Raw genomic sequence first — 9,632 nt, 5'->3', positions numbered from 1 at the left:
GTCTAACGATGTGTACCCCATATCCGGGAAAATTCGAATTTTTAAGTTACAGGCTTTATAAGTATGACCAAATCTATTATCTATGGGAAAAAACGGATTTCAAGCTCAATAATTCCTGTAATCAGTTAGCATACTTGACCTTAGATGCATCAGATACTACTTGTCAATACGTTTCAAACTCATGTTTAGTGATCAAAATCGGTTAAACCGTTTAGAAGTTATTGAGCTACAGAAGTATAATCCAGTTAACGATTATTCTCGAAATGGTTTATGTAGTTATAGTGATTACGACGCTAAATTTGATCTGGCAACGGGCAATCATAGTTTATTTTGCCAGCCATCCCAAAATTTTTTGAAGTTATACTTCTTTACGCGCGATATGAGGGTGAATTTTAATAGGATTAAAACCTTTGATCCCGGCTCAGTCGAATTACAACTTTCTTCTGATTGGATGTTCAAATGACATGACAAAAATTATCCAATATGGCAGCTGTGGGACTGTGGTTTGGTTATGTATGGTTGTTGCGTTTTAAAATTTGTAGGAAGAGAAACAACAAACAAAAAGTTAGTTAATGGTTATACTGCCTTTTTAAATAGTTTTCATATTATATTTTTGGACTTATTAACATAGAAGAGATGATTGTTCCATGCCAATGTGAAAGCCCATCAAACTGTGACTAGTATGAGTGCCGCAAAATTACTGATAAAAAACCTATTAGCTCGAAGGCGAAGAGAACTGTGGATAACAACAATCAACCGGGACGATCTACGATCTCGCTTATTCAAAGCTAAAGAATCTTACACTGGTAAGTGTTTTAAAAATAGTTGATCAAATTTTGGTATGATATTTGAACATAGCCACTTTGCACGATGCAAGTGATTGCGAAATTTATTAGTCGTTATATTGATACATATTATGTAATACTTTTATTTACATAATTTGATTACCATCAAAATTTCTATCAATATTCACCTAATATATTGTTTTCTTACTATATGTTTTGTTGTATTTTTTCAATTCTAAATAATTTCAATTCAAAATCAAAATAATTTGATTTACATAATTCAAAAATGTCAAAAGTTTAATCCGTTTAGTTAGTCGATCTTCACACATAATGACACAGTCTCCGTGGCGAAGCGTTTAATGCGAGTGAACCCCAATACAACGCCAATAACAGGAGCGCTGGTAAGTTGGTTCGAATCCCAATAGAAACTTTTATTTTTTTATTTTTTTTATACATTTTATGATTGTAAGTATATTTATTATATAATTTTATTTTCAGAAAATACGTATTTAGTTAAAAAACTTTCCGACAATTAATGTTCAGAAATCATTTGTGGCATTTTTAATGTGTTTGTGTGTGTTTTATTCTTTTATTATTTTAATTTTTGGCACTGTTTTAATAAAAATGTTTGAGAAGTAGTAAGTATAAATTAGTTTAATATTTAAATAAAATATAGATAAAAGTATATTAATTTCGTTTATAATCATATAATCATATAATCATATAATAGAAGTATAACTTCTTACGTGTGTACAAAAGTACACACACATTCATTTTTTTTTTTCAATTTATTTCGAATAGAAAATAATTGACTCTACATTCGATGGACACTAGGTCATTTGGGAGGTAATGCGACAAAGTAGACCATTTATAAAGCTTAACGTGTAATCGAGAAACATTGCATTCAACTTCATACATTTAATTTATAAATAACTTTAAAAAACTCCCAATACAAGAATAAAAAACCGATAAACGCCGTAAAAATGAGTGGCGCATACAATATTCCAGCTACAAAAGATCTGATATGAATATTACGTGGCGCGACAATGTATTTTCATTTCGATGCAAAACAAAATTCTAGTTTTATTTTAAAATATTTTTCCATAATATTTGCTAAATTTGAAGTAAACGCGCCACAAAAGAGTTTCAAAATTCAAACTGTATCAAAGTTAGTCTTTTGTGACGCGTTTTACTTCAAATTGAGCAAATATTATGGAAAAATCTTTTAAAATAAAACTAGAATTTTGTTTTGCATTAAAATGAAAATACATTGTCGCGCCACGTAATATTCATATCAGATCTTTTGTAGCTGGAATATTGTATGCGCCACTCATTTTTACGGCGTTTAGCGGTTTTTTATTCTTGTAATTATTATTGTTATAGGACTCAATTTTCATCTGTCAATATTTTTTAAAAGATCAGTCTAAAAAACTGATTTTTAGATTTTATCATTAATAATGAATAAAACACGAATAGGTATAATATATCTACGTCATGTCAATATACGCCAAGAGACGTCTCACAGACGCCACCTGCAAGAAAATTGAGTTTGACGGTGTTTTGCTGAGAATGCAAAAAGAAAAAGAGCTGTTAATCAGAATAAAAACAGCCAAAATCGAATACCTCGGTCACATCATGAGGAACAGCGAAAGATATGGACTGCTGCAACTGGTCTTACAGGGAAAAGTAGAGGGAAAGCGAGGACCAGGAAGGCGAAGGATTTCGTGGCTGAAAAATCTACGTACGTGGTTCAACACAACCACTACAAATCTTTTCAGAGCAGCAGTGTGCAAAGTACAGATTGCCATGATGGTCGCCAACATCCGAAACGGATAGGCACTCCAAGAAGAAGATGTCAATTGACAGTGAACTGTGATATATAAGTATAAAAGTAAAATAATTTTTAAATTAACAAGTATGATATTTTGAATATAGCTAACACAGCCCTTTGGAACACTTATTACTTAATTTTTATAATAGGGTACCGATAATAATGCATTTTATGATACTATTCTTTCCGCATTTCAAAGTCATAAAACCACCACCCAGATGTTTACCTATTGTATCTACTACTATTGTGGGTCTAGGACGTTTCATCGCCGCCGTTTCGATGCCGCCAGTTCGATGCCGATGCCGGCCGATTCATCGCCAGTCAATTAATCCCTATCTGATATATTTCCGAATTTTCGACAGTTACAATTATTAGTTATTTTTAGTATTAATTAAGAATTCTAGGAAATGCGAGATATGACGGCGATTAAATGGACTGGCGATGAATCGGCGGCATCGAAACGGCCGGCGATGAACCGGCGGCATCGAAACGTCCCATTCCGTACTATTGTTGTAGTAAGTGGATTGTCTGTATTAAAATTTATTTACTTCTCTAAATAATTTTTAACCACGTTAGTACAGGAAAGTTAAGATTTAAGGACAAAAAAATCATTTTTTACAATTTTACTGTACTTTATATTATTTTAAAGCTGTTTGTTTGTGGAATCTTTTTGAAAAAAATGTACTATTTTATTGAGAAATATATACTATAGTTTAAACCAGATTAAATTAAATTTTTAGAAGAATTTTTTTACTAAGCAACACAAACAAACTATTTTTAATTTATTAATATTTTGTATTTCAATGACGACTTCCGAAGTGGAAGTCGAAACATCAATAAATTTCATTTTTAACTTGAATTGTGGCTTATTTACAAATAAAATATGTAGTACATTTCACTATACCTACTATATTTATACGTAAAATAAGAAAGGGCTCTGGTAAGTTTTTACTTAATGTTAACCAACCTCATAATTTTACAACCAAAACCACACTGAATGGAAAACATTCCACAAACTACACATTCGCGTTAGCTGAATGCAAAATATTTTTGCATTCTAATGTATAAATGCTTAATTATTAATTTGTACTGCTAAGTAGTTCATATTTTGACTTGAGCAGGCTAAGTTATAGAGTACAGGGGAAAAACAATAAATGTCACATTGTATACATATTGTTACGTTGGGATGTCCACGAGTTACTTCACGCAAAGATCCCTGGTTCGAAATTAAATTATAGAAAATAACTTTCGATTACAGAAAATTACCCCTATTAAAAAAAATAAAGTTTTATTTGGATGTTATCCGAAGAATGTTACAAACTCGACGGACTTAAAAAACATAATATCCAATATCTACAAATCTACACATTCCTTAAAACTGCAATACATTCTTATCATAAGTTCCAATCTCAAGTGGGCTGGCTAGTAAGCCCATCATCCCTTCACCTTAAAACAACGAAAAACAAACCATATGGCTCGCCGTATGTATAAAGCAGAAATATCTTTTAAACACGGACACTGCCATATTTTATAATGACTCGACATTCTCCCACCTTGGGGAATTTGACAAAATTTCTCAAAAAATACAGAGAGTCACGAAAATTTACAATAAAATATCAAATAAAGTAAAAAGTAAAATATATCAAAAACAAACAGATTCATGAAAAAATCAAGTCAAGAAAATGTCACTTGAATCTTACAGGAGTTTTAACTACCCGGCCAATTCGCGTACATCTTTCATTTAGATCGGGTGCTCTGCTTTTTGTCACTCCCGCACTTATTTCACTTGATTCTTCCTCAGCTTGGAGCTGACAACCGTTCTCTTGAGGCACTGTCTTTGGAGCCGCATCCCGTAGGGTAATGCCCTGGATATTCTCGCCAGCAGTAACTGCCTCCACGACTTCCACTGGGTAAAGCCTTTGCAACGGTCTCAGAAGTTGGTCTTGTGCCGTCGCAAGACGAACTAACCGCACCTGATTATCTCTACCGGGTAAAAGTTCAATAACTTTTCCTAAAGGCCACTGAAGACGCTTGATGTTGTCGTTGCCTACTAAAACAACATCCCCGATAGACACTTTAGACACTTTCGTCTTCCTCGTTCCCGCTTTGAGTTGAGCCAGATATTCAGCACGAAATCTTTTTCGCAAATGATTTCTCAACTCTTGCAAACGGTGTATTTTGCGTGTGAGAGAATTCTGCTCTAGCAAATCACAATCCGGCAATTCGTAACTGACTTGCTCACGTAAAAACATACCTGGCGTCAACGCGACTAACTCAGTAGGATCATCCGAAATATACGTCAACGGCCGCGAGTTGACTATACTCTCACAATCACACAACAATGTCAATATGTCTTCATAATTGAGAGACGCTCGACCCAAAACTTTTCGCAAAAGTCCTTTCACAATACCTATTAATCGCTCCCAAAATCCACCCCACCATGCAGCTGTAGGGGGGTTGAAACGCCACTTAATACGTTGTGTAGAACTATATTCCGCGATCATGTTCCAGTCCAATTGCTTAAGCGCGTTCTCAAGTCCCGTAAAATTCGTTCCATTGTCACTATACACCGTTCTCGGGCGTCCACGCCTGGCAACAAAGCGACGGAAAGCTTGAATAAATGCATTTGTTGACAAGGAGGTAACGAGTTCCAGATGAACTGCGCGATAAACGGCACAAGTGAACAAACAAATCCATGCCTTCTCGCCCGATTTCAAGTAAAGAGGCCCAGCTAAGTCCACCCCGGAAATCTCGAACACTGCAGCATCTCGAACTCTATCGGCCGGCAATGAAGGCGTTTGTACTTCGAACGATTTCCCATCTTGTCTCTTGCACACACCACATTTTTTTAAAACGGACCGCACAATCCGTCTACCCCCTAAAGTCCAATATTTTTCGCGGAGCAAACTAAGCAGTCCCTGTGTACCAACGTGACAAGAGTTTTTGTGTAAGCTCAAAATCAACTTGCGCACTATAAAATGTTCACCCGGAAGTAAGATAGGCAGACGAAAATCTTCCGTGTCAATTCTCTCGGTAACGCGAGTTTTTAAACGTATAAGTCCAAATTCATCGACAAACGTGTTCAGCGAGGCAATTCGTTTCGTATCTGAACCGAACGCTTCGTTCTGCACTAACTTCAACACAAACATTTCGGCTTTGTCGATTTCCTCCGCGACCAATTCGCCTGTAAATTTTCCATTTGAATTTCTCGTATTGTAACAAAATCGTAGCGTCCAAGCCATCATTCTTTTGTGTACTGAGAAAAGTATCGCAGGTGCCAATCGTCGGACGTCATATTCAGTAGTGACGAAATGGCTTTTTTCTTTTTCTCAGTGCCGACTTCTTCTTCATCAACCTCTACTTTTTGTTGGGGCCAATAATTTTCGTTTCTGTACAACCATTCCGGGCCTTCCCACCATCGAGATTCAAACAATTGCCGAACACCACAGCCTCTTGATGGAAGATCGGCAGGGTTGAGAGAACCAGGCACATATTTCCAACACTCAGCATTGGCTAAATTTCTAATCTCCTGAACTCTATTAAAAACAAAAACAGACCAGTCATCCTTACGTTGAATCCAAGAAAGAACCGTAGTGGAATCCCTCCAAAAATAAGACTCAACATGCTGAGAAAATTGTCTTTTGACTGACTGATAAAGTCTAGCACCAATGGTGGCTGCCAACAGTTCCAATCTAGGTATAGAAATCTTCTTCAAAGGAGCCACACGACTCTTAGCTGCTACAAGAAAAATCGAAACACCATCATTCCGAAGAACTCTCAAAAACACTACGGCTGCATAAGCTTTCTTACTTGCATCTGAAAAGGTGTGCAAACTCCAATGGTCAGCTTCAATGGGCCCAGCCTGGATCCAACGTGGAATCTCAATACTCGACAGTTCAGGAAGATGAGTAACCCATTGACAAAATTCCTCAGCCATGTCATTCTCGACTGGTGCATCCCATCCCAGGCGCTTTTCCCAAAGTTTCTGCAGCAACAGTTTAGGGAACAGAGATACTGGACAGGTAAAACCAATAGGGTCAAATATACTCTGAGCTACAGAAAGCATCAGTCTCTTAGTTATGGGTTCTTTTCCGACCACTCCCTGAAAAATTTCACCATTGATTTTTAGTGTGTCTCTTGAGGAGTCCCAGAGAAGACCAAGAACAGGGACAACTGTTTTTGTACTACCAGAAGACTCCCACCCTCTCAAATCCATCTTAGCTTCCTCCATGATGGCAGTTGCTTCTGACACGAACTTTCTCAACTCATTCTCATCAGTAACACTAGTCACACAATTATCTACATAGAACCCAATCATAAGCCTTTCAATTGTATTTTTAGAGTACGGCATATCATTACAACACTTCTCCAGCGCCTTTATCAAATGAAATTCTATAGTAGCACCCAGAAGAAATGGACTACAGTTGACTCCAAAAACAACTCTCCTATGTCGAAATACAAATTCCTTTCCTTCATTGTTTACCCATAGGAACCTCAAAAAATCTCTGTCCTTCGAATGTACAGAAATTTGAAGAAAAACCTTTCGAATATCCAACACAACACCTATTTTTTGTTGTCTGAACCGTAATAACACAGAAGGAATAAGTTCAATAAGATTAGGCCCTACCTCTAAACACTGGTTCAAAGAAGGACGACCCTGTTCATGAGATGATGCATCAAAGACTGGCCTAATTTTCGTGGTTTCGCTAGTATTTTTAATAACGGGCCTGTGAGGCAAATAGTGCACACAATTATTCTCTTCGGGATTATTTACTATTTCGATCACACCCTCGTTCAACCACTCATTGAATATTAAATTATACGATTTAAACAAATTGGACTTTTTCAACTTATTTAAAGTAGTATCTAACCTTCTTCTAGCGACAACTAAATTATCTGAAATTAAAGGATGCTTGTTCAACCACGGTAACATAACCTCATACCTACCTTCGTTGTCACATTGGATAGTCTCATAGAAAAAATTCTTAGCCTCCCTGGCCGCCACCTCTCGTGTCAATTTTTCTACAGGATCGGTTATCCCAATAATATCAAGCCCCCAGAGTTTCGCCACAAGAACTATCAACAAACAACGCAATCGACATCATAGATGTGCTGAAATTAGAAGCAACTGCCGGCACCTTGCCCATAAGAGTCCAACCTAACAAAGTTTCAACTGCTACAAGACCACACTGTAACTGATATTTCCTCCCTGTATACAATTTGCCTACAACATCAGCTCCTAACAAAATCTCAATTGGTGCTATATGTCCGACATCGCTGAGCGAAATATTCATGTCACTAAGTTCCTCAACCCAAGGGCCGTGATAAACAGGAGAGACATCTGCACAAATTTTTGGTTGATCTAAGGCATCAAATGAACAAGAGTAAGCTCCTTCACTCGCAGTTACCTTGTATAATTTATGTCGTTGTTCAGAAGTACTTTTACCGCCAAATAACGTATGTACGATATTTTCCGTTCCTTTAGCAGAAAAACCCATTTCTTGTGCGGTATGCTGTAAAATATATGTTCTCTGCGATCCAGTGTCCATAAGTGCCCTTACTTGTTTAGTACCATGTGCACTTCTTATGTTTACTCGCAGAGTTTGTAAAAAAACCTGTGTATTATTCAAATTCGCAAGCGTCTAATCCTCAGTCCTATTTTCTTCCGAGCGGCTGATACTTGAGGTCGATGTATCAATTTTGTTAACAGGTAAATCAGGACACATCAAAACAACATGGGATTTACAACACAAAATACAATTCAAACGTGCTCTACAGTTCTTCGAAGAATGTCGCACCTTCAAACATCGAAAACAGGCTTTCTTTTCTGACAATGTTCGTCGTTTCTGTTCCATAGACAATTTTTGTGCTTTAAAACAATTGATACTGTCATGCTGTCCTTCGCAAAAAATAAACCTGTCAACCTCATAATTTACCAACCCAGCAGCGGTCGCTGATGGCTGATCAGTTCCTTGCTTTGGTAATTTTATATTCTTCTTTTCAACCAGGTTATTGGATTTACATTTATTTTCAGTCGATAAACCAAAACCTTCCGTTGCTAAATTAATTTTTTGTTCATTTTGAACTTCATTTTGTAGAAACTCATTAGCCCACTTAATCTTGTCTCCAAAGTTGAAACTTTTGCATATTCTTCGACATTGTGCATGGATACGGAACCAGAAGGCCTTAAAAACTGTGAAGATCTATGCCATAGTCTGATCATATCCTCCGGTAAACATTACTCAATAAGGGGATACAATATTGCCGCATATTTGTCAGCAGTTATGCCTAAGGTCTCAAGTGAACGAAGTTGACTCTCTATCATATCATATAGTGCAGAAACATTACAAGAACTACTAGAAACTCGACTCAAAATTAACTTTAAGAGCTCCCTAATATATACTTCAATCTGGATATCCTCTCTGCCAAACCTAGACTTCAAACTCTTTATAATTTTTGAGTAATTATCGGCTACTGCAGGAAAACTCTCCACTAAACGTCTGGCCTTACTACCGTCTACAGTAGTTTGTCTCAAATAAGCTATTTTGTCGTTTAAATCAATCGATCGATCATCATGCACTACTTTGAACTGCGACCAAAATGGAAGCCAATCTATCAAGTCCCCAGAATATTTCTTGAATTCGATTGGAGGTAATTTAAAACTGCGCTTACCTTTTAGTGATGACTCTGAACTTACTAAACTGGGTCTGTCTTCACATTTGTACTTCAGTTCATAGTAGCGTGTGCTGTATCTATCCTTTGCCTCCATCTCACTGATTAATTCTGCTTCGGAAGCCTTTTCGACCATAGCTTCAAATACCGCACTTTCCACGACACAAAGCTCATTGTACTTAACTTGTAAAAGTTCCCACTGTACACTAATTTGTTGCCAGGGTCGAGTGTCCACCGTTTCAGATAACAAATTGTCCAAAACATTAGCAGCTGTCGTAAAAGCAGTACGAAGCACTGTTCGGCGTTTTGTTTCTAATTCCAATGCCATATTTTCTCGTTTTAAG

The sequence above is a fragment of the Diabrotica virgifera genome, chromosome 9, assembly GCF_917563875.1.
Source record: "Diabrotica virgifera virgifera chromosome 9, PGI_DIABVI_V3a".
NCBI classification, from domain to species: Eukaryota; Metazoa; Arthropoda; class Insecta; order Coleoptera; family Chrysomelidae; genus Diabrotica; species Diabrotica virgifera.
The sequence above is the reverse complement of the archived record's forward strand: the minus strand, read 5'-3'. Positions refer to the sequence as shown.